This window comes from Tachyglossus aculeatus, chromosome 3 (assembly GCF_015852505.1).
Source record: "Tachyglossus aculeatus isolate mTacAcu1 chromosome 3, mTacAcu1.pri, whole genome shotgun sequence".
Classification (NCBI taxonomy): domain Eukaryota; kingdom Metazoa; phylum Chordata; class Mammalia; order Monotremata; family Tachyglossidae; genus Tachyglossus; species Tachyglossus aculeatus.
Genome location: NC_052068.1, coordinates 79,447,338 through 79,471,432, shown reverse-complemented (window position 1 = coordinate 79,471,432; position 24,095 = coordinate 79,447,338). Strand labels below are relative to the sequence as shown.

General features: G+C 47.4%; 1 protein-coding gene across 1 annotated transcript in view; it reads right to left on the bottom strand.

Moving 5' to 3' along the window:
* ATP8B1 (ATPase phospholipid transporting 8B1) overlaps positions 1-185 on the bottom strand; it is a 125,102-nt gene extending 124,917 nt beyond the window's left edge. Inside the window, exon 1 of the mRNA XM_038744322.1 lies at positions 83-185. The gene's annotated coding sequence lies outside the window, so the exon portion shown is untranslated. The remainder of the gene's footprint in view (positions 1-82) is intronic.
* Between the last annotated feature and the right edge of the window lie 23,910 nt (positions 186-24,095).

Below are 24,095 nucleotides of genomic sequence, written 5' to 3'. Positions count from 1 at the left end.
AAGGGACCCTGTTCCTCCTCCTCCTCCTCCTCCCCCTCCTCCCGGTCCTCAGACCCCCCGCACGGTCTGTCCCGGGTCCTACCTGTGAGCGCTGCCTCCCGGACCCCGGGGCCCGGCTCCGACATCCGCTGGGCTCGGCGCTGGTCCTTCCCGGCCGTGTATCCTGGACCGAACCGGCCCGGACCGGTCCTTCCCCCCAGGCCCAACTCAGCCTCCTCTGTGCGTTCCGGACCGGACCTGTCCTTCCCCCCCCGCCCCCCTGCCCAACTCAGCCGCCTCTGCGCGCTCTGGACCGGACTGCACGCGACCTGTCCTTTCCCCCCTGGCCCAACTCAGCCTCTCCTGTGAGGTCTGGACTGACCGGACCGGCCCGGCCCTGTCCTTTCCCCCCTAGCCTAGCCTCACCTATATACTCTGGACCGGGCCCGATCCGCCCTTTCTCCCCGGCCCAATTCAGCTTCTCTTGCGGGCTCCGGACGGGACAGGACCGATCCTGCTCCCGCCCAGGGCCCAGGTCAGCCTCACCTCACCTATGCGCTCTGGACCGGACCTGTCCTTTCCCCCCACTGGCCCAACTCAGCTGCCTCTGTGCGCTCTGGACAGGACGGGACCTGTCCTTTCCCCCCACTGACCCAACTCAGATTGTCCTGTACACTCCGGACCGGGCCGGCCCTGTCCTTCCCCCGCAGTGGCCCAACTCAGCTGCCTCTGTGCGCTCTGGACAGGACGGGACCGGACCTGTCCTTTCTCCCCACTGGCCCAACTCAGCCTCTCCTGTGCGCTCTGGACCGGACCTCACCTGTCCTCCCCCCGCCCTCGGCCCAACTCAGCCTCCCCTATGCGCTCTGGACCGGCCGGACCTGTCCTTTCCCCCCGGCCCAACTCAGCCTCCCCTGTGCGCTCTGGACCAGACCTCACCTGTCCTTCCCCCCGCCCTCGGCCCAACTCAGCCTCCCCTATGCGCTCTGGACCGGCCGGACCTGTCCTTTCCCCCCGGCCCAACTCAGCCTCCCCTGTGCGCTCTGGACCAGACCTCACCTGTCCTTCCCCCCGCCCTCGGCCCAACTCAGCCTCCCCTATGCGCTCTGGACCGGCCGGACCTGTCCTTTCCCCCCGGCCCAACTCAGCCTCTCCTGTGCGCTCTGGACCGGACCTCACCTGTGCTCCCCTCCAGCCCCCGGCCCAACTCAACCTCCCCTGGACGCTCTGGACCGGCCCTGTCCTTTCCCCCTGGCCCAACTCAGAGTCTCCTGTGAGGTCCGGGCCGGCCAGGACTGCCCCGGCCTTCCCCCCCTCCCCTCTGTCCCAACTGAGCCTCCTCTGTGCGCTCCGGACCTTACGGGCCAGGACCCGTCCTCTCGCCCGGATCCCTCTTAGCGCTTTCCGGGGCACCGGTCCCTGTTCCCGTGCTCCCGGTTCCCGTGGTCCCGATGCCCGTGGTCCCGCCCCCGGGGCCCCAGCCAGCGCCGCCCCTCCTCGCCAGTGGCTCCTTGGGTTTCCCCCGCCCCTCCGCCCTCCCTCCCTCCGTCCCCCTGCCCTGTCTTGCCCTGCTCCTCCCCGGGACCGGACAAACGGGTTTCCCCGCTCCCCGGAGGTGCCACCCGCCACCGCCGTCGCCGCCGCCGCGGCTAAGGGCGCCCCGGCCTGGTTCTGCAGGGCCCGGGGGAGGGACCCAGCGAAGGGACACGGGGGGCACGGGGGGCACGGGCGACGGGGCGAGGCAAGGGAGGAGGGGGGGGGGAGGGAGGGATGAAGGGGGGATAGAGAGGGAGGAAAAGGGCAGGGAGAGAGGAAAGGGGGCAGAGAGAAATCAAAGGGGGGCAGAGAGGGAGGAAAGGGGGGCAGGGAGAGAGGAAACGGGGGCAGAGGGGTAAGGGCAGAAAGAGGGGAAAGGGGGGCAGAGAGATCACAGGGGGGCAGATAGGGAGGAAAGGGGGGTAGGGAGAGAGGGGAAAGGGGGCAGGAAGAGGGGAAAGGGGGCAGAGAGAAATCGCAGGGGGGCAGAGAGGGAGGAAAGGGGGGCAGAGAGGGAGGAAAGGCAGGGAGAGAGGAAAGGGGGGCAAAGAAAAAGGATGGGGGGCAGAGAGAGAGAGGAAAGGGGGGCAGAGAGAGGAAAGAGGGGCAGAGATAAATCAAAAGGGGGGCAGAGAGAGAGGAAAGGGGGGCAGAGATAGAAGAAAGGGGCAGAGAGAGAAGGGGGCAGAGAGAGGGGAAAGGGGGCAGAAAGAGGGGAAAGGGGGGCAGAGAGAAATCACAGGGGGGAAGGGAGAGAGGAAAGGGGGGCAGAGAGGGAGGAAAGGGGGCAGGGAGAGAGAGGAAAGGGGGGCAGAGAGAAAAAGGAAGGGGGGCAGAGAGAGAGAGGAAAGGGGGGCAGAGAGAAATGAAAGGGGGGCAGAGAGGGAGGAAAGGGGGGCAGAGAGAGGGAGAGAGGAAAGGAGAGCAGAGAGGGAGGAAAGGGGGGCAAGGGGTCAAGAGCAGCGTGGCTTAGTGGAAACAGCACGGGCTTGGGAGTCTAAGGGCATGGGTTCTAATCCCGACTGCTGCGTCTCTGCTAGGTGACCTTAGGCAAGTCACTTAGCTTCTCTGTGCCTCAGTTACCTCATCTGTAAAATGGGGATTAAAGTGTGAGCCCCACGTGGGACAACCTGATTACCCTGTATCTATCCCAGTGCTTAGAACAGTGCTTGACACATAGTAAGCGCTTAACAAATATTATTATTATTAGAAGAAGGGAGAGTTCCCTGCATACCTCTCAGATTTGTGCCTGCCCTTCTCCTTTTCCGCGCCTCCCGCGTCCTCCATCCAGTTAACAGTAATGATAGTCTAACCTCGGCTCCTCCACTTATCAGCTGTGTGACTTTGGGCAAGTCACTTAACTTCCCTGTGCCTCAGTTACCTCACCTGGAAAATGGGGATTAAGACTATGAGCCCCATGTGGGACAATCTGATTACTTTCAATCTCCCCCAGCATTTAGAACAGTGCTTGGCACATAGTAAGCACTTAACAAATACCAAAATTATTATTATTATTATTTGCTAAGCTCCTACTATGTGCCAGGCACTGTCCTAAGAGCTGGGATGCAAATCGGTTTGGATGCAGTCCCTGCCCAGTCACAGTATCATTTTGTGGATGAGGGAATGGAGGAACAGAGGGGTCAAGTGGCTTGCCCAAGGCCACACGGCGGACAGGTGGAGGAGCCGGGATTAGAATCCATGACCTTCAGAGTCCCGGCCCCGGGCTTTAGCTGCTATGCCAGGCCGCTTCTCACCCAGCACCTGGGTGGGCTGGGCCGGATGATGATGGAGTCATTCATTCATTCAACCGCATGGCTTTGGGAGTCAGAGGTTGTGGGTTCTAATCCTATCTCCACCACTTGTCTGCTCTGTGACCTTGGGCAAGCAACTTAACTTCTCTGTGCCTCAGTTACCTCATCTGGTAACCTTGATGACAACCTTGATGACAACCTTGATGACAACCTTGGTGTCATCCTCGACTCCGCTCTCTCTTTCACCCCTCACATCCAAGCCGTCACCAAAACCTGCCGGTCTCAGCTCCGCAACATTGCCAAGATCCGCCCTTTCCTCTCCATCCACACCGCTACCCTTCTCGTTCAAGCTCTCATCCTATCCCGTCTGGACTACTGTATCAGCCTTCTCTCTGATTTTCCATCCTCGTGTCTCTCCCCACTTCAATCCATACTTCATGCTGCTGCCCGGATTGTCTTTGTCCAGAAACGCTCTGGGCATGTTACTCCCCTCCTCAAAAATCTCCAGTGGCTACCAATCAATCTGCACATCAGGCAGAAACTCCTCACCCTGGGCTTCAAGGCTGTCCATCCCCTCGCCCCCTCCTACCTCACCTCCCTTCTCTCCTTCTCCAGCCCACCCTGCACCCTCCGCTCCTCTGCTGCTAATCTCCTCACCGTACCTCGTTCTCGCCTGTCCCGCCATCGACCCCTGGCCCACGTCATCCCCCGGGCCTGGAATGCCCTCCCTCTGCCCATCCGCCAAGCTAGCTCTCTTCCTCCCTTCAAGGCCCTACTGAGAGCTCACCTCCTCCAGGAGTCCTTCCCAGACTGAGCCCCTTCCTTCCTCTCCCCCTCGTCCCCCTCTCCACCCCACATCTTACCTCCTTCCCTTCCCCACATCACCTATATATATGCATATATGTTTGTACATATTTGTTACTCTATTTATTTTACTTGTACATATCTATTCTATTTATTTTATTTTGTTAGTATGTTTGGTTTTGTTCTCTGTCTCCCCCTTTTATACTGTGAGCCCACTGTTGGGTAGGGACTGTCTCTATATGTTGCCAACTTGTACTTCCCAAGCGCTTAGTACAGTGCTCTGCACACAGTAAGCACTCAATAAATACGATTGATTATAATGATCTGTAAAATGGGGATGAAGACTGTGAGCCCCACTGGGACAACCTGATTGCTGTGTATCTACTACAGTGCTTAGAAAAGTGCTCGGCATATAGCAAGCGCTTAACAAATACCATCATCTTCTAGACTGTGAGCCCATTGTTGGGTAGGGATTGTCTCTGTTGCTGAATTGTACTTTCCAAGCACTTAGTACAGTGCTCTGCTCACAGTAAGCACTCAATAAATAGGATTGTATGAATGAATGAGAAGCAGCATGCTGAAGCGGATAGAGCACCTGCCCGGTAGCCAGAAGGTCATAGGTTCTAATCCCGGCTCTGCTGCTTGTCTGCTGTGTGATCTTGGGCAAGTCACTTTGCTTCTCTGTGCCTCAGTTCTCTCATCTGTAAAATGGGGATTGAGATTGTGAGCCCCACGTGGAACAGGGGCTGCGACCAACCCAATTTGCTTGTATCCACTCCAGCACTTAGTACAGTGCCTGGCACAAGTAAGCGCTTACCAAATACCATAATTATTACTATTATTTATTGATCGCTTACTGTGTGCAGAGTCGGGGGTTCTGGGGGAGAAGGGCGTGTCTCCACAGCTGTTATCGTCTCCCCCTAAAGCCCAAGGAGCCTCTTTCCCCCTTCCACCCTCCCCGCACCGGGGCTGGTACCCGAGGAGGGGGTGCTGTGGGGTCCCCCCACCCTGATCCGGTTCATTCCGATCCACTTTGCTTCCCCTTCCCCCTTCCCCCGAGGCACAGGACACGGATCAGTGAGAAGCAGCTCTGGCCTGAGTTATTCCTGAATGCTTCCTCTTAGGTGTTTTTTAAGCTTTGAGGCATGGAGGAAAGGCGTCTCTCCCCTTTCCACCCTTGTTCTCTGCTTTCCACCCTTGTTCTGTGCTTTAAACTCGTCCCAGATATCTCAAGTTTGCATTAAATCATAGAGTTAACATCTTCTGCCCGCGGTTTTGGCTGGTTGGGGGCAACAGGGCCCACAAGCAGGGAAAAGAGATCACAAGATCAAGTGGTCAGTTGATGCAAAATGCCGAACAGCAATGATGATCCCACTGTGGAGGTTTCTCCTCTCATTCATTCAATTGTATTCACTGAGCGCTTACTCTATCGAGAGCCTTGTCATTCATTCATTCATTCAGTCATATTTATTGAGCACATACTGTGTGCAGAGCACTATACTAAGCGCTTGGAAAGTACAAGTCGGCAACATGTAGAGACGGTCCCTACCCAACAATGGGCTCAAAGTCTAGAAGGGGGAGACAGACAACAAAGCATGTAGGCAGGTGTCAAAACTGTCAGAATAAATAGAATTATAGCGAAATGCACAACATTAATAAAATAGAGTAGTAAATATGTACAAATATATACAAGTGCTGTGGGGAGGGGAAGGAGGTAGGGAAGGGGGATGGGGAGGAGGAGAGGAAAAAGGGGGCTCAGTCTGGGAAGGCCTCCTGGAGGAGGTGAGCTCTCAGTAGGGCATTGAAGGAACAAGGCCCAGTAAGGAGGTTAGCAGCAGAGGAGCGGAGAGTACGGGCTGGGCTGGAGAAGGAGAGAAGGGAGGTGAGGTAGGAGGGGGCGAGGTGAAGTAGAGCCCTGAAGCTGAGAGTGAGGAGTTTTTGCTTGATTCGTAGGTTATCAGGCAACCACTAGAGATTTTTGAGGAGGGGCATGACATGCCCAGAACGTTTCTGTACAAAGATAATCCGAGCAGCAGAGTGAAGTATAGACTGAAGTGGGGGGAGACAGGAGGATGGGAGATGTCCTTAGTGCTGCCTATGGTCATCATTTATCCTGACTTCTTTCTGAGATGCTTTTCTTTGGTCTTTGGCTCAATTAGGACGTGGTAATCTGGAGAGTCACAAGTATTTCTGCGTTGTAATATACACATGTACAGTTAGCTCCCAGAACATGGTGGACCTTTATACAACTTATTTTTAAAAGGTAGTCATCCCCACTCCTCGATTCGACTCTGGTTAGCTGCCGGAAGGTGACCAAAATAAAAGTCCAGTACTAAATGAAGAAAGAGGACAGAACATCATTTAGCATCTCTAGAAAAATGAGGAGAAAGGCTAATCATCTCCTTTATGATCCCTTTATTTTTCCTTCTCCCTCCAAAAATAGCCTCCTTTTTTTCATGTGGCAAGAATCCTTATCAATAAATCCATTTTTAGATAATTCTGAAGTGGGACTAACAGGTCGGCTTTTCCCATCCTATACCTCCAAGCCTAATGCCCCTGAAACTCCCAACAGGGTACCACAGCTCCCTTCTGGAAGGGGTCTGAAAAGAGTGAATGTCTTTATTTCTAGAAATTATTAAGGAACATGATCTGCAAATCCATTCTTCTTTCCTGACCCCCACCAACCCCTTCTACCCCAAGCCTCAGTTTCTTTCCCAGGATACATAATTTTAGGGCATTATCTAGTGGGTCCCCTGTCTCATTTACTGGCCTTCAGCTGAATCTTAATAAATCAACCAATCAGTGGTAATTACTGAGCACTTACTCTGTGTGCATAGCACTGTGTTAAACACTTGGGAGAATATAACAGAGTTGGTAGTTACACTCCCTGCCCTACCCTACAGCTAAATTAGTAAAACCAGTAATGGGCACAATCCATCCCCAAGGTCACATAACAATTCAATTTACCTCAATTTCACACAGTTAAATTTCTAGGTCTATCTTCCTGGGCATCGGTGCTTAGTTTCAGTGTCTATAGGTCAGTTATTAAAAGTCTCTCACGCATGTGAAGGTAGGTTTTGAAATGTATTTGTCATGAGTCATTTGAAATCTGACTTATTTATGTTGGCAGCCGTTTCTTCCCTAAGGTTTCCAGATGAGTCTGAATAGCTTTTGTAACAATAGCGTGTAGCTGAATTTAGAAACACCCTTATTTAGAAATCACAACTTTACCGTGGCAAGCTAGAAGGAAAGTAATTCAATTTAATAAAGAGTGGGATCTAGAAGAAGATTCACTGGGTTTTTTTTTTGTTGCTTTTGTTAGTTAATAATTTCCCTCCAGTTTTTCTTTTTTCTTTGAAAATTTCTTCAGAATTTGTAATTGGGAGAAAAATAGGAAGCTGGAGAATGTGTTTTTCTTACTTGATCCTCTATTGGAAAAGAGTTTTTTTAAAAAACCTTTTGCCAGCAAGAGGTCACAGGATACAATGTGGGGGAATAAACACAGATATTCGATTCTTGGGGCTCAACTGGGTGGCTATTTACATTAAATCATTTGATAACACTAGAAGGATAGTTGCACCTTGTTTCATGCTTTTGTTAAGTATTTTATGGAAGCAGAAACTGGGCTTAGGGCTGGGAGGGGAATTCCTTCCGAGCCATTGTTTCAAACCAATTGCAGACTCTAAACACAATACAATAGTGTAGGGTGTTACATTGTGAGGGTTCCTGTGTTTGCAATCAAAACATTTCTAAGTTTCAAAACTAACTTCCTTATTTTTTTTAAGGCAAACTGCATCATTGCAGACCTACTATGTCTATACAATTTTGTCCTCTCAGTACTATCTGTACTATTCAGTCCTCTCAAGCACAAATCCTTTTCTGAAGTTGTTCTGGCTGGCTGGTTGCTTTTATTTGACTGGCCACTACCTTTCCTCCTCTTTTAGATTTCCTTCTTTCTGGCCCAAATGTTTATTCAGGAAAATGAACAGAAAATAAATATAGAAAGCAGCAAGATGTTAATCTATTTCAAAAGGAACAAAAATAATTAAACAATTCATTCTTCTCTGATGCACAAGGGGCAATGTGCATATTTTATTTCTCTTTTTCTGTCCTTCTCCCACCCCAAAGTAACCCAAGCCTATGCCTTCAAGTCATGACGAGCAAACAGAAAAGTTTAAGGGCCCTTTAGGATCACCTGCCAACATGCTCTTTCCATTAGAAGTTATTTTTTAGTTTGCTTTTCTGAGTCTTATTCAGAAAACAGCATTCTTCCAATGAAGGACAAGTTTGATTAGGCTGGAATGTGAGTAATCCTTTATCGCGTTAAGACAAGGTAATAAAAAAAGAATAGCATTCAAAGTGTTCTACAAAACTCTTAAAAAGATAGAGCACGGGCCTGGGAGCCAGAAGGACTTGTGTTCTAATTCCTGCTCTGCCACGTGTCTGCTGTGTGACCTTGGGTGAGTCATTTAACTTCTCTGTGTCTCAGTTATCTCATCTGTCAAATGGGGATTAAGACTGTGAGCCCCACATGGAACAGGGATCGGGTCCAACTTGATCACCTTATATCTACCCCAGCACTTGTTTATTTATCACAGTACTACCAGTGCTTGGCACATAGTAAGTGCTTAACAAGCTCCATTATTATTATTATTATTAACAACTCTTCCAACCTCCATCTAATGAAACACATTTTATTTTCTATATTGTATGATGGGGGAGACATGGAGGAGAATTTTACAAAGAATGTAACTGCTAGTTTAAATTTGAATTTCATGTTCCATTGAAATTCATCATTGAAACTATCATTGAAATTCATGGAAACCTGACCCAAATGAAGCAGGCCTGAAGTAAATAAACTTCAAATACCAAGCTTCACTTTTTCTCAAAAAGTAAGAAAAAGAAAAAAATAGGAATACTCCTGTAATCAGGAGGAGGGAAAGAACAGATATAAGGTTAAAGGGAAATATTACTATTGTAGAATAATCATGAAGTTATTTTTTGACCTTTTGGTGTGATATTTGTATAAGGCAGCTACCTAGTTGTAGGTGTGCTTGCTCTCCTTGGTACAGTGAAGCTCCTAAATAATGTAAGAAATGTCATTGCTGGGTCAGACCAATGATCCACCCAAGCCAATATTCTGTCTCCAACAGGTGCAATATGATACTTGAAAGAATGTTATGATTTCTCTCTTTTGCATTTGTCCTACAATAGCTAAAAGGACACACTGTCTAAACACCCCTAATTTCCCCCTCTATAGAACTCATTTAGTCTCTAGTAACTCATTATGAACCACCCATCCATGAATTTATCCCAAACCTGCCCACATTTGGGAAACTTCCTGTTGCAACTAGTTCCATATGTTTTATCACCTGCTGGGTGAGAAAAGATTGATCCTTTGCTTGTGACAGTGCTCACTTCATCCTCCCTCCTGCCTGGAATTTCCTTCAGCTTCATGTCTTAAATTTATCCTTGCATGCCTTAACTCTGCCCTCTCCTCTGCCTGGCAAAATTATTTTTCCACCCTTATTTTCACCCAGGCCCACTGCCCTCTCCAGTTGTTCCAGACATTTTAACCCCCTCCTCGGGCCCCCTGTCTCCCTGCCTTACCCATCCCTTGCCCCTAGTGACCTGGCCACCTGATTTATTTAAAAAATTGACACTTTCAGGTGTGAGTGACCTAAAATCACCCCTGCCTCTCCTCAGTCCCTCCCCCTTCCATTGTCCTCTTTAACTCTCCCATCCTTCCCAGCAGTATCTCTAGAGTTGATCTTCTGCCTCCTCTCAGGAGCCACTCAGAAGCAGCGTGGCTCAGTGGAAAGAGCACGGGCTTTGGAGTCAGAGGTCATGGGTTCAAATCCTGACTCTGCCACTTGTCAGCTGTGTGACTTTGGGCAAGTCACTTAACTTCTCTGTGCCTCAGTTACCTCATCTGTAAAATGAGGATTAAGGCTGTGAGCCTCTCGTGGGACAACCTGATCACCTTGTAACCTCCCCAGCACTTAGAACACTGCTTTGCACATAGTAAGCGCTTAATAAATGCCATTATTATTATTATTATTACTCAATCAATCAATCGTATTTATTGAGCGCTTACTATGTGCAGAGCACTGTACTAAGCGCTTGGGAAGTGCAAATTGGCAACACATAGAGACAGTCCCTACCCAACAGTGGGCTCACAGTCTAAAAGGGGGAGACAGAGAACAGAACCAAACATACCAACAAAATAAAATAAATAGGATAGAAATGTGCAAGTCAAATAAATAAATAAATAAATAAATAGAGTAATAAATATGTACAACCATATATACATATATACAGGTGCTGTGGGGAAGGGAAGGAGGTAAGATGGGGGGATGGAGAGGGGGACGAGGGGGAGAGGAAGGAAGGGGCTCAGTCTGGGAAGGCCTCCTGGAGGAGGTGAGCTCTCAGCAGGGCCTTGAAGGGAGGAAGAGAGCTAGCTTGGCGGAGGGGCAGAGGGAGGGCATTCCAGGCCCGGGGTATGACGTGGGCCGGGGGTCGACGGCGGGACAGGCGAGAACGAGGTACGGTGAGGAGATTAGCGGTGGAGGAGCGGTGGTTGCGGGCTGGGCAGTAGAAGGAGAGAAGGGAGGTGAGGTAGGAGGGGGCGAGGTGATGGAGAGCCTTGAAGCCCAGGGTGAGGAGTTTCTGCCTGATGCGCAGATTGATTGGTAGCCACTGGAGATTTTTGATGAGGGGAGTAATATGCCCAGAGCGTTTCTGGACAAAGATAATCCGGGCAGCAGCATGAAGTATGGATTGAAGTGGAGAGAGACACGAGGATGGGAGATCAGAGAGAAGGCTGGTGCAGTAGTCCAGACGGGATAGGATGAGAGCTTGAATGAGCACTCCCTTCACCTGCACATCCAGCCCCATTCCTTAGCATCTTATCAAACTCTTGCCCCCTCCCTTCCTCCCTCTGTAAAAACCATCTACAACTGTTCACACTCTAATGGCTTCTTCACCCACTATTTTCAAACATGCCCATGTCTCCCCTATCCTAAATCAAAAAAACCTTCAGTGATCCCATGACTCCTTCCACTTAGCGCCTCATCTCCCTCCTATCATTCCTCTCCAAACTCCTTGAGGAGTCACCTACACCTGCTGCCTCAAATTCCTCTACTCTAATTCTCTCCTTGATCTCCTTCAATCTGGATTCTATCCCCTTCACTCCATAGAAACAACCCTCTCAAAGGTCATCAATGATTTCCTTCTCACCAAATCCAACGGCCATTATTCCAACCTAGTCTTACTCAGCCCCTCAGCTGCCTTCAACACCTTGGACCCCCCACTACTCCTGGAAGACTGTGAGCCCGTTTTTGGGTAGGGACCGTCTTTATATGTTTCCAACTTGTACCTCCCAAGCACTTAGTACAGTGCTCTGCACACAGTAAGTGCTCAATAAATACGATTGAATGAATGAATGAGTAAACTGACCTTGGCTTCACTGACACTCTCTTATCTTGGTTCTCCTCTTATCTCTCTTGCTGCTCCTTTCAGATTATCTCAGGGGCTCCTCCTTTGCCTCCCACCCCTTAAATGTGGGTATCTTTTAAAGTTCAGTTATGGGTCCTCTTCTTTTCTCCATTTACACCTTCTCCTTTCAAGAACTCATTCACTCCCTTGGCTTCGACTACTACCACTATGCAGGTGATGGCCAAATCTACCTCTCCAGCCTTGCTCTTTCTCCCTCTCTATGGTCTCGCATTTTCCCTTGCCTTCAAGACATTTTTACTGGGATGTCCTCCGGTCATTTCAAGCTTAACACGTCCAAAACAGAACTCCGTGTCTTCCCACCCAAGTCCTGCCCTTGACTTAACCGTCATGTAGATGGCACCACCACTCTTCCTCTCTCACAAGTCCGTAACCTTGGTATTATCCTTGACTCCTCTCTGTCATTCAACCCACGTATTTAATCCATCACTAAATCCTGTTGGTCCCTCCTTCACAGCATAGCTAAAATCAGCCTTTTCCTCTCCATTCATACTTCTACCACAGTAATATAATTACTTATCCTGTCCCACTCAGATTACTGCATCAGCCTTCTTCCTGACCTCACCACTTCCTGTCTCTCCCCACTCCAGTCCATTCTTCACTCTGCTACCCATATAATTTTTCTGCAAAAACATCTAGGCACATCACCCCACTCCTCAAAAAACAACAGTGGTTGCCATTCCACCCCCTTATTGAAAACAGCTCTTCACCATTGGCTTTAAAGCACTCCATCACCTTGCCCCCTCCTACCTCACCTTACTTTTCCTCTTCTAAAACCCAGGCCACACACTTCACTCCTCTGGTGCTAAACTTCTCAATCTCACCTATCTCCCCGCCAACCCCTAGCCCCTGTACTGCCTCTGGCCTGGAATGCCCTCCTTCCTCTAATCTGACACACAAACAATCTCCCCAGCTTCAAATCCTTATTGAAGGCACATCATCTCCAAGAAGGCTTCCCAGGATAAGACCCACTTTTCCTCATCTCCCACTTCCTTCTGTGTTGCTCTGAACTTACTTCCTTTACTCTTCCCCACTCCCAGTCCGTATGTACTTATGTACATATCTGTAATTTTATATACTTGCATTGAGGTCTGTTTCCCCCACTCCAGACTGTGAGCTCATTATGAGCAGGGAATGTTGCTGTTTATTGTTGTATTGTACTTTCCCAAGTGCTTAGTACAGTGCTCTGCACACAATAAGCGCTCAATAAATATGTTCTTCAATCAATCAGTGGGAGACTATAATAGAGGAGAAAACACAAACCTTCTCCTGAGGGACCTTCCAATCCAGTGGGGTATAATGACAGTAGCTATGGTATTTGAAAAGCTCTTACTATGTGACAAGCACTGTACTAGGCACTGAGATAGATATAAAATAATCAGGTTGGCCCCAATCAACAGTCCCATTTGGGCTCTCAGTCTAAGTAGGCAGGAGAACAGGTATAGAATTTTCATTTTACAGATGAGGAAACTGAGGTACAGAGAGGTTAAATAACTTGCCCTAGGTCACAAAGCAGGAAAGTGGCAGAACTGGGACTAGCTGACTTTTTCCACTATCCTCTAACAATTTACAATTTGAACATTTTTTCCACTTTACTTTTTTCTTCAAGACATCTCCCTACATACCTCACCATACTACTTCTGGTGTAATCCACCAACTGGGCCTCTTAATTATACAATATCACCTCACTTTTTAGAGTTGCCGTGTGCTTGTATAGTCTGTAGGGCACAACTAGTTATTGACAAAAGTACCGGTGCCTTATATTGTTAATAGAGAAGTTTTTAGGGTTTGTTTCCTGAAAAGATCAGGGGGAAATTACCCCTGAAATTCCCCCCGGCACCAAGCACCTCCTTTAAATTTACCTTTGTAGACTAGGAATATGGGGAAATCCACCACGTGTGAGTTAGGCCTTTTACCAGTCCCAAATAACCATTACAATTCTAGCAGTTACTATGGTCTAGTGCACTTTCCATATAATCTTGTTGTCTCCCCACTCAAGGCTCAAATGTCTAGTAGAGCACTTGTCTAGCATCTTTGAGCTGGGCAAACCTCCTACCACTTCTGCTCTTCAAGGCAATGCAATTCATGTTACTACTGCCAGTAGCTCATGCCATCTTGCAGTATAGTTTTCTACTTTGCCAACTTTTTAGTACATAATTCTGGACAAGCCCCAGTCTCTTGAAGGGTTTTGGGACAGGTCTATTAGCAGAAAATTACCAGGCCCATGAAACTCTAAATATTAAATGTTTAATTGGCCTTTTAATTTGTATGTTTCATTTGTCAGCATACATAAAAAAGTAAACTAGCCACCCACGGCTGGGTGCATGGAAGGCAGACTAGGGCTCTTGCTCCCTCCCCACCAAAGTCTGGAAAAGCACACTGGGGAAACAGTCTAGCAGAAGTCTGTCTGGGTGTCGGGACTCTGTTTCTGCCTCCTGCAGGATCTTGCTGCCCGTGGAATAGTGAACATGATGGCCTTTCCATGAGATGGGCCTCATAGAAGTGTGGGAGAATTCCTGTAAGGGGGGAGAAAGAGAGAGGAAGAAGGAATCAAAATAAAGAGAAAAAGACAAGCAAAGAGGAAGAGAGAGGAAAAGGGAGGACATATGTAGAAAAAAGGGGGGGGAAAGGGGGCTGAGGGCAATGAGGTTATTGAAAAGAGAAGGAAACAGAGAGACAGGAAAAGAAACACAATGAACAGATATGTGGTCTCTCACACACAGTCACAAAACACGAATGCACCAGACACATTTATTCATTCATTCAATTGCATTTATTGAGTACTTGCTATTTGCAGAGCACTGTACTAGGCTCTTCGGTAAACAGACACATTCCCTACCCACAAAGAACTTACAGTGTAGAGGAGGAGACAGACATTAATGTACATAAATGAATTACAGGTATATACATAAGTGCTTTGGGGCCAGGAGGAGGGGTGAATACAGGGAGCAAGTTAGGGTGATGCAAGGAGTAGGAGAAGAGGAAAGGAGTGCTTAGGCAGGCTTCTTGGAGGAGATGTGCCTTCAATAAAGCTTTGATGGGGTAGTTGTCTATTGGATTTGAGGAGTGAGGTCATGCCAGGCCAGAGGCAGGATGTGAGCAAGCTTCGGTGGTGAGATAGAAGAAAGACAGAGATAGAGGTACAGTGAGAAGGTTAACTTTAGAGGAGTGAAGTATGTGGGCTGGGTTGTAGTAGGAGAGTAGCAAGGTGAGGTAGGAGGGGCAAGGGGATTGCGTGCTTCAAAGGCAATGGTGAGGAGGCTTTATTTGATGCAGAGATGGATGGGTAACCACTGGAGCTTACTGAAGAGTGGGGAACCATGTCCCGAACGTATTTGTAGAAAAATAATCCAGGCAGCAGAGTGAAGAATGAACAGGAGTGGGGAGAAACAGGAGGCTGGAAGGTCAGTAAGGAGGCTGATACAGTAAGCAAGGTGGGATAGGAGAAGCAATTGTATTAATGTGATAGCAGTTTGGATGGAGAGGAAAGGGCAGATTTTAGCAATGTTGTGAAGGTGGAACCTACTGGATTTAGTGATGGATTGAATATGCGGTTGAATAAGAGAGAGGAGTCAAGGATTATGCCAAGGTTAATATTGAATATGTGGGTTGAATGAGTGAGCAGTCAAGGATTACAGACTTGTGAGACAGGAAGGATGGTAGTGTCGTCTCTTAGGCTGTAAATGGTTTTGCATGGAAAATTCTTTTGTGGGTTTCCTAGTGGGCTGCATCTTTTCCCACCTGCTCACTTGTGGGAATACTTCTCAGTGGAAACATGACCTGCAGGGATGAGAATGGGTGTGGCATAAACCATCAACATTATACTCAGGACCTTTCCTCAGGCTCTTGTTCCCAAAGTTTTAGTAATAATAATTGTGGTATTTGTTAAGTGCTTACTATGTGTCAAGTACTGTACTAAGTTCTGAGGGAGATAAAAGACAACTAGGTCCCACAGTGGGCTCACAATCTAAGTAGGAGGGAGAACAGGTACTGAATGCCCATTTTACAGATGAGGGAACTAAAGAACAGAAAAGCTAAGTGACTTGTCCAAGGTCACACAGCAGGTAAGTGGCAGAGCTGAGTTTAGAACCCAGGTCCTCTGACTCCCAGAATAAGGCTCAACTGTGTCTCCAATAGGGCCTGGAATGCCCTCCCTTCACACATCCTCCAAGCTAGCTCTCTTCCTCCCTTCAAAGCCCTACTGAGAGCTCACCTCCTCCAGGAGGCCTTTCCAGACTGAGCCCCCTTTTTCCTCTCCTCCTCCCCATTCCCCCTGCCCTACCTCCTTCCCCTCTCCACAGCACTTGTATATATTTGTACATATTTTGTACTCTATTTTGCTCGTACATATTTACCATTCTATTTATTTTGTTAATGATGTGTATATAGCTATAATTCTATTTGTTCTGATGATTTTGACACCTGTCTACATGTTTTGTTTTGTTGTCTGTCTCCCCCCTCTAGACTGTGAGCCCATTGTTGGGTAGGGACCATCTCTATATGTTGCCAACTTGTACTTCCCAAGCGCTTAGTACAGTGCTCTGCACACAGTAAGCACTCAATAAATATGATTGAATGACTGAATGAATGAGACACTGTCATCATAGTTTAGAATGCTAGAAGAATATCCAGTCACCTTAATCAAGCCACACTGCTTTCCCCCTCCTCCCTTGTGAAAGAAGAGGCAGGCACCTGGAAGACTCAGAAATAGGGTGGCTATTTGACCAGGTTTATACTGGACAGTCAGGTTTTCAGCATATCTGTTCTCTGTCTGGTATAGATTCAGTATCAGGTGGCTTTGGGCTCAGTATTTTTATTTTCAATACTCAGCTTCCCTCTGCTTTAGCTCCTGTTGCTCAGTCCTGTGGCTTGGAAGCACGGACTTGTTTCAGAGAGAGCTTGGGGGTGGGTGGGGGGGAAATGCTGAGATTTGGGAGCAAGTGGGAGCTTCAGGGGTGCCCTCAGAGACAATCTGGCTTCAAGTAGGTTCAGAAGGGCTTCTGTAAAATATTGTGTTTGGTGTCATTAGAGTGATGCTGTTTGCTCAGAATAATGCGTGCACTTGATGATGATGGCACTTGTTAAGCGCTTACTATGTGCAAAGCACTGTTCTAAGCGCTGGGGAGGTTACAAGATGATCAGGTTGTCCCACAGGAGGCTCGCGGTCTTCATCCCCATTTTACAGATGAGGTAACTGAGGCACAGAGCAGTTAAGTGACTCACCCAAAGTCACACAGCTGACAATTGGCAGAGCCGGGATTTGAACCCATGACCTCTGACTCCAAAGCCCGGGCTCTTTCCACTTAGCCATGCTGCTTCGAAGAGGAAGAGGAGGGAGGAGGAGAAAAGGAGGAAGAGGAGGAGGAGACAAGGAGAAACGGAGGAGGAGACAAGGAGAAACGGAGGAGGAGACAAGGAGAAACGGAGGAGGAGAAAAAGAGGAGGAGGTGATTCTCAGTTTTCAGCATTTTGGAAAATTGTCGGTAGTGAGGCATCCTGGTCTCACAAAACATTAATACTAATAGTAATAATAATAATTATGGTATTTGTTAAGCACTTACTATGTGCCAGGCACTGTAATAGTGCTGGGGTGGATACAAGCAAATCAGGTTGGACACAGTCCCTGTCCCCTATAGGGCTCGCAGTCTTAATCCCCATTTTACAGATGAGGTAACTGAGGCACAGAGAAGTGAAGTGACTTGCCCAAGGCCACCAGCAGACAAGTTGGCTGAGTGGGGATTAGAACCCATGACCTTCTGACTTCTAGACCTGCACTGTATTCACTACGACATGCTCCTTCTCTAACCCTGCAACAATCCCATCTGCCAAACTCCCACACAGTGACTTTTTTGCAGCCAAGTTTATGGAATTGAAATTTTGAATACACAGGAAAGAATAAGAGTAGACCACCCATTAGGCAGGGACTTTGACAAATTGGGCAAATTGCCAATGCTGGGTACAAGAGGCATTGCGGGGGTAAGATGCTATGGCTCAGCATAACCTAATTTTAGTGCCGGGAATCAACCATTGACCTTCCTTTATCACCTCGCAAGGCAGAGGATTACTTTGGTATCAAGAGAAAAATCCTTGGGGATGTTTATCTTTTTGAGATTGTGAGTTGGGTTCAGGTGATTCATAGTTTGAGTTAGAGAGGTTACAGGACTTTTTATATGCTGATTGTTAGACTGCTCTCACTTCACAGAATAGACTGAGAGACCATTCAAAAATTGCTATCCATGTGAATATTCCCCGAAGATTCATTTTGGAAGGAAGAGAGAGAGATTCTTAGTGGTTGAATAACATGAAAGTGATTCCTGCTTAAAGGGGAACCATGAGGTAATCTTTCTACATGCTGATGATTGTGATCTCTTACGTGATTCATGTTTAGTGTACTCTTTGATTGTCTTTTATGTATGCAGCTCATTCTTTTAACAAGGAAGGTCTAATGTGCAAATCTATTTTTGTGTATAACTGTGTTTACTGTTGTGCTTATTTTCAGCCAGTCATCATCATCATCATTATTACCATCATCGTCGTCACCCTTAGCCAGAAGTATTTGAATACCCTAGGTGTCCAGAGTATTGTATTAGAGGCCAGGTGAAGGCTTTAACTAAGAAAAAACACAATCCTGCCAAAAAGGAGTTTATCATTTGCAGTGAGTTAAACAATCTGTTGTGCAGATTGTACTACCTTGATCCCATCCCCTGCCAAAGTGGTAAAAAAAAAACCCATTTTGGCCAACATAATGACTACCCCTCTAGATTGTAAACTCACTGCGGGCAGGGAAAGTGTCTATCAACCCTGTTATACTGTACTTCCCAAGTGCTTAGTCCAGTGTTTTGCACACAGTAAGTGCTCAGTAAATATGATTGATTGATTCACTGACTGATCGATTACCCTGACAAATACTCTGCGGAGATAGAAGTACCACACAATTGAGCAGCACGGTTAGGAGGGAGATGCAGTTCATTAATCCAACAAGTGAATGCAGAACCAACAGCCTATATACATATAGCGAGCCTTTGTATTTGAAGAAGATATTTGTCTTATGCTTTCAGGTCATTTCCGACCCATAGCGACTCCATGAATGCATCTCCCCCAGAACCCACCAAGTCCATTTGCAATCATTTTGGTAATGTCTCCGTAGAGTTTTCTTGGTAAAAACACAGAAGTGGTTTACCACTGCCTTCTTCTGCGAAGAAGATATTACAGATGGCGAAATTCACCTGTGACTGTATATAATCAATCAATCAATCGTATTTATTGAGCGCTTACTGTGTGCAGAGCACTGTACTAAGCACTTGGGAAGTACAAGTTGGCAACATATAGAGATGGTCCCTACCCAACAGTGGGCTCACAGTCTAGAAGGGGGAGACAGAGAACAAAACAAAACATATTAACAAAATAAAATAAATAGAATAAATATGTACAAGTAAAATAAATAAATAAACAGAGTAATAAATACGTGCAAACATATATACATATATACAGGTGCTGTGGGGAAGGGAAGGAGGTAAGGCGGGGAGGATGGAGAGGGGGAGGAGGGGGAGGAAGGAGGGGACTCAGTCTGGGAAGGCCTCCTGGAGGAGGTGAGCTCTCAGTAGGGCCTTGAAAGGAGGAAGAGAGCTATCTCGGCGGATGGGCAGAGGGAGGGTATTCCAGGCCAGGGGGATGATGTGGGCCAGGGATCGACGGCGGAACAGGTGAGATCGAGGCATGGTGAGGAGATTAGCGGCAGAGGAGTGGAGGGTGCGGGCTGGGCTATAGTAGGGGAGAAGGGAGGAGAGGTAGGAGGGGGCGAGGTGATGGACAGCCTTGAAGCTGAGGGTGAGGAGTTTCTGTCTGATGCATAGGTTGATTGGTAGCCACTGGAGATTTTTGAGGAGGGGAGTAACATGCCCAGACCATTTCTGAACAAAGACAATCCGGGCAGCGGCGTGAAGTATGGATTGAAGTGGGGAGAGACAAGAGGATGAGAGATCGGAGAGGAGGCTGATACAGTAGTCCAGACAGGATAGGGTGAGAGCTTGAACGAGCAGGGTAGCGGTTTGGATGGAGAGGAAAGGGCAGATCTTGGCAATGTTGCGGAGCTGAGACCAGCAGGTTTTGGTGACGGCTTGGATGTGAGGGGTGAACGAGAGAGCGGAGTCGAGGATGACACCAAGTTTGCGGGCTCGTGAGATGGGAAGGATGGTAGTGCCGTCAAAAGTGATGGGAAAGTCAGGGAGAGGGCAGGGTTTGGGAGGGAAGACAAGGAGTTCAGTCTTGGACATGTTGAGTTTTAGGTGGCGGGCAGACATTAAGATGGAGATGTCCCGAAGGCAGGAGGAGATGCGAGCCTGGAGGGAGGGGGAGAGAGCAGGGACAGAGATGTAGATTTGGGTGTCATCAGCGTAGAGATGATAGTTGAAGCTGTGGGAGCAAATGAGGTCACCAAGGGAGTGAGTGTAGATCGAGAACAGAAGATCAGAGAACAGAATGAGGAGAATATTTGGGGCACACACTCTCAGCCACACTGACTCTTGTTGTGTTGCCATATTTGATACTTGCAGCACCCTGTAACTGTTATTTATATATTTTTCTCATCCCTTTCAAAGAGAGCCACTCCTTTCTTGATAGCAGTACATCATGCTGGTCAAAATTCAACTCCTTGTTTTCTGGGGGAAGCAGCTTTATCCGAGACTTTGTTTCATCTTATCCTTAAAACCTTTCTCTCTGTCTTCCCTGCTTTTGCTTTTCCAATTTCAGTTCTCTCCACAATGGTTCTTTGAGTGTCCTGATGTCACTCAATTCTCTTCAAGTGATCCATTCAGTGTCTTGGTGTCAAGGTGAGGAAGGTTTCAGTGATAGAAAACTATGTCCCAGAATGTTATTGTTCATGACCTTGTCTTGCCAGTTGATATACTCAGCATGGCCATAAATGATGCTGGAGGAACTGCTCAAGGAGCACCTGTGTGTGGTCCAGGTATCACAACATTAGAGAATGTTGGGCAGCATTGCCACTCTGTGGACCTTTAGTTTTGGCTCTGGAGTTGTGGCCACTGCTCTCTGTTTGACAATCTCCCAGGGAATGTGATGGCTTTCTTGATTTGGTGTTCTGTTTCATTATTTGTCATTATGTCATTGTCTGTGTATTGTCCAAGGAACAGAACTCTATAGCAGAATTTAGTTCTTATTCACCAATGTGAATTTGTGGTTGTGTATACATGCTGAACCAGTAGGTACTATCTCCTGCTGCTTTCCTGCCTTACTGAGAGAGGCTAATTGCAGTTGAGGCTGCCATCACCTGCTGCTGTTTGCTGTGCTTCGCTATGGGCTAAACCAATCCATCTATGACTGTGAGTGTTTGTATGCTTGCTGTGTTGTGCTTGTACATTTTTTGAGTGTGCTTCTGTGCTGCATATGTGTATTTGTGTGTGAGCAAGCAAAAAGCAGCACTACCTAGTGGATAGAACATGGGCCTGGGAATCAGAAGGACCTGGGTTCTAATTCTGACTCCGTCACTTGTCTATTGCATAACCTAGGGCAAGTTAACTTCTCTGAGGTTCAGTTCCTTCATCTGTAAAAAGAATTACAACTGTGAGCCCCGTTTGGGCTTAGTACAGTGCTCTGCTCACAGTAAGCACTCAATAAATAGGATTGAGTGAATGAATGAATGACAGGGACTGTGTCCAACCTGATGATCTTGTATCTACCTCATCATTTAGTACAGTATCTGGCACATGGTAATTGCTTAACAAATACCATAGAAAAGCAGGTGTTTGTCTGCCTCCCCTTTTCCTGCCTTTTTCTCTCATCTCTGAACACTTGGATTATTGGTCTCTCTCCCTGGAAACCTCCTCCCTTCTTTCCTCCTTCTCCCTGTCCTGCTTTTGGTTCAAGATATGTTATCATCTTAAGGAGACCAAATGAATGAACCAAAGAGGGAAGGAGGGAGAGAGTATCAGAGGGTGGGGAAGAGTGAGACTGAGAAATGCCAACACATACTAACACACCCAGACAGTATACTATGAGAACAGATTGTGTGGGGTGAGTGGAGCGCGGAATATGCTGGGTGGTAAGATGATGGAGAGGTTAATAATGTTGTGGAATGTCAGGTTTCAGTCCCTTCCGACTGCATTATATATTCAGGGTTTGATCTCTGGCCTCCTGCCAAATAAAGGATTGCTGCAATAATATTATGCCTACCTGTTAAATGCCAGTACCAAAGTGGTGTATTTGTCTTAACTCAGGAGGTAGGGATTAAGAAGGTGCAAGGTCACGGCCAATGATTACCTCACTGTTAGTTCTTATTTGTCATGGGGAGGGTGATCATTAATGTCAAAATCACATGCATGGCTACTGCTGTGGCACCTTGGGTAGAGAAGTGGGCTTCCGCTTCTCCCTCTTTGACTACAGCTAGCAAAAAGCCCTGAATTCACTCTGAAATTTTGCATTTGTCATATTCCTGCATTTCTTATCTACTCAGGTGTCAAGCAGACTGTTTTGATCCAGTTTTTCTTGTTAATTTAAAAACAGAAAGCCCAGGGGAACAATGGGCTATGAGAAGTGAGCACGAGAGGGTCAGCTGTTGCATGTTGTTTGTCATCTAGGCATTTCCACTTGAATCCTTCCTGCTGTACTCTAAGAAACCCTAAGAACAAATGGAGGTGAGGAATCATCCCATGACACCACCTCACTGAACCTTGTCCAGTCTGCTTTAAAGTTTGTCATCGCTTAATGCTTCTTACTAATTGGTTTGCACGTGACAGCATTCATTCTTTCTGAAATTGTCGTGATATGATCCCCATTCGGCACAAAGCAGGGCAGGGCAAATTGACAAAAGTTCGGCAAAAGGACCAAGATCTTGGAAAAACCAGGATAGCAAGACTGCAAGAAAAGGACATATGGCTGACAGGTGGTAGAGTGTGGCCTAGTGGATAGAGTACGGGCCTGGAAATCAGAGGACCTGGGTTCTAATCTCATCTCTGTCACTTGTCTGCTGTGTGACCTTGGACAAGTCACTTAACTTCTCTGTGCCTCAGGTACCCCATCTGAAATGTGAAGGTTAAATCCTACTCCCTCCTACTTACACTAATTCTAATGCTAACCTTCTCACTGTGCCTCATTCTCATCTATCTCACTCCGACTCCTTGCCCACGTCCCACTTCTGGCCTGGAATGCCCTCCCTCTTCATTTCCAACAGACAATTACTTTCCTCACGTTCAAAACCTATTTGAAGATGCATCTCCTCCAAGAGGCCTTCTCTGACTAAGCCCCTCTTTCCTCTTCTCCTACTTCCTGCTGCGTCACCCTGATTTGCTCCCTTTGTTCATCCCCACAGCTCTTATATGTACATATCTGTAATTAATTTATTTATCTTAATGACTGTCTTCCCCACTCTAGACTGTAAGCTCATTGTGGGCAGGGAATGTGTCTGGTTATTGTTGCATTGTACTCTCCCAAGTGCTTATTTCAGTGCTCTGCACACAGTAAAAGCTCAATAAATGCAACTGAAGGAATGAATAGACTGAGTTCCAAGTGAGACAGAGCCTGTGTCTAACCTGATTAACTTATATCTACCCCAGTGCTTAGAATGGTACACAGTAAACGCTTAACAAATACCATCATCGTCATTCTCTGGGCCTCAGTTACCTGATCTGTAAAATGGGGATTAGGACTGTGAGGCCTACATGGGACAGGGACTGTGTCCTACTCAATCACCTTGAATCTACCCCAGCACTCAGTATAGAGCCTGGCACGTAGCAAGTGCTTAACAAATACCACAGTTATTATTATTATTATTTTTTCCCTGGGTCCCAGTGTGTTTTTTCTCTCACTGGCAAAGCAGGCTGTGAACCTTCTTAGCCTGAGGCAACTCTTGCTGCCAGCCCTTATAAGAGCCTAGTTGAAGTGCTGAGAGTGAACTGGCCCAAGCTGGCCCTTACCTCACACTGCCCAGACAACAAAACTGGGGCCTCCCTGCCTCTATAGATGATCTGGGGTCTCCTTCTGCCCCTAGCCCCACTCTTGAAGCAACATAGATTTCTCTCCCTAATAATAATAACAATAAAAATGTATTATTATTATCATTGCGGTATTTGTTAAGTGCTTACTATGTGCCAAGTTCCGTACAAAATGTTGGTGTAGATACAAGTTAATCAGGTCAGACATAGTGCCAGTCCCCCGTGGGGCTCATAGTCTATGAGGGAGGGAGAAAAGGAATTGAATCCCCATTTTACAGATGAGGAAACTGAGGCACAGAGAAATCAGTGACTTGCCTAAGGTCATAGAGCAGGCAAGTGGCAGAGTTGGGATTAGAACCCAGGTCCCTTTTTTCTAGGCACGTGCTGTTGTCACTAGCCCTTGCTGCTTTCCTCTCACAAGTTTATAAGACGAGAAACTCTTTTTCCCCTCAGTCTGACCCCAGAACAAGGCAAAGTTAATAGGGACGGGCTAAGGCTGGACTTCTCTAGGTCCAGGCTTAGCAGACATATGAATCGTGGCTCTTTAGGTAAGTTGGGGACTGCT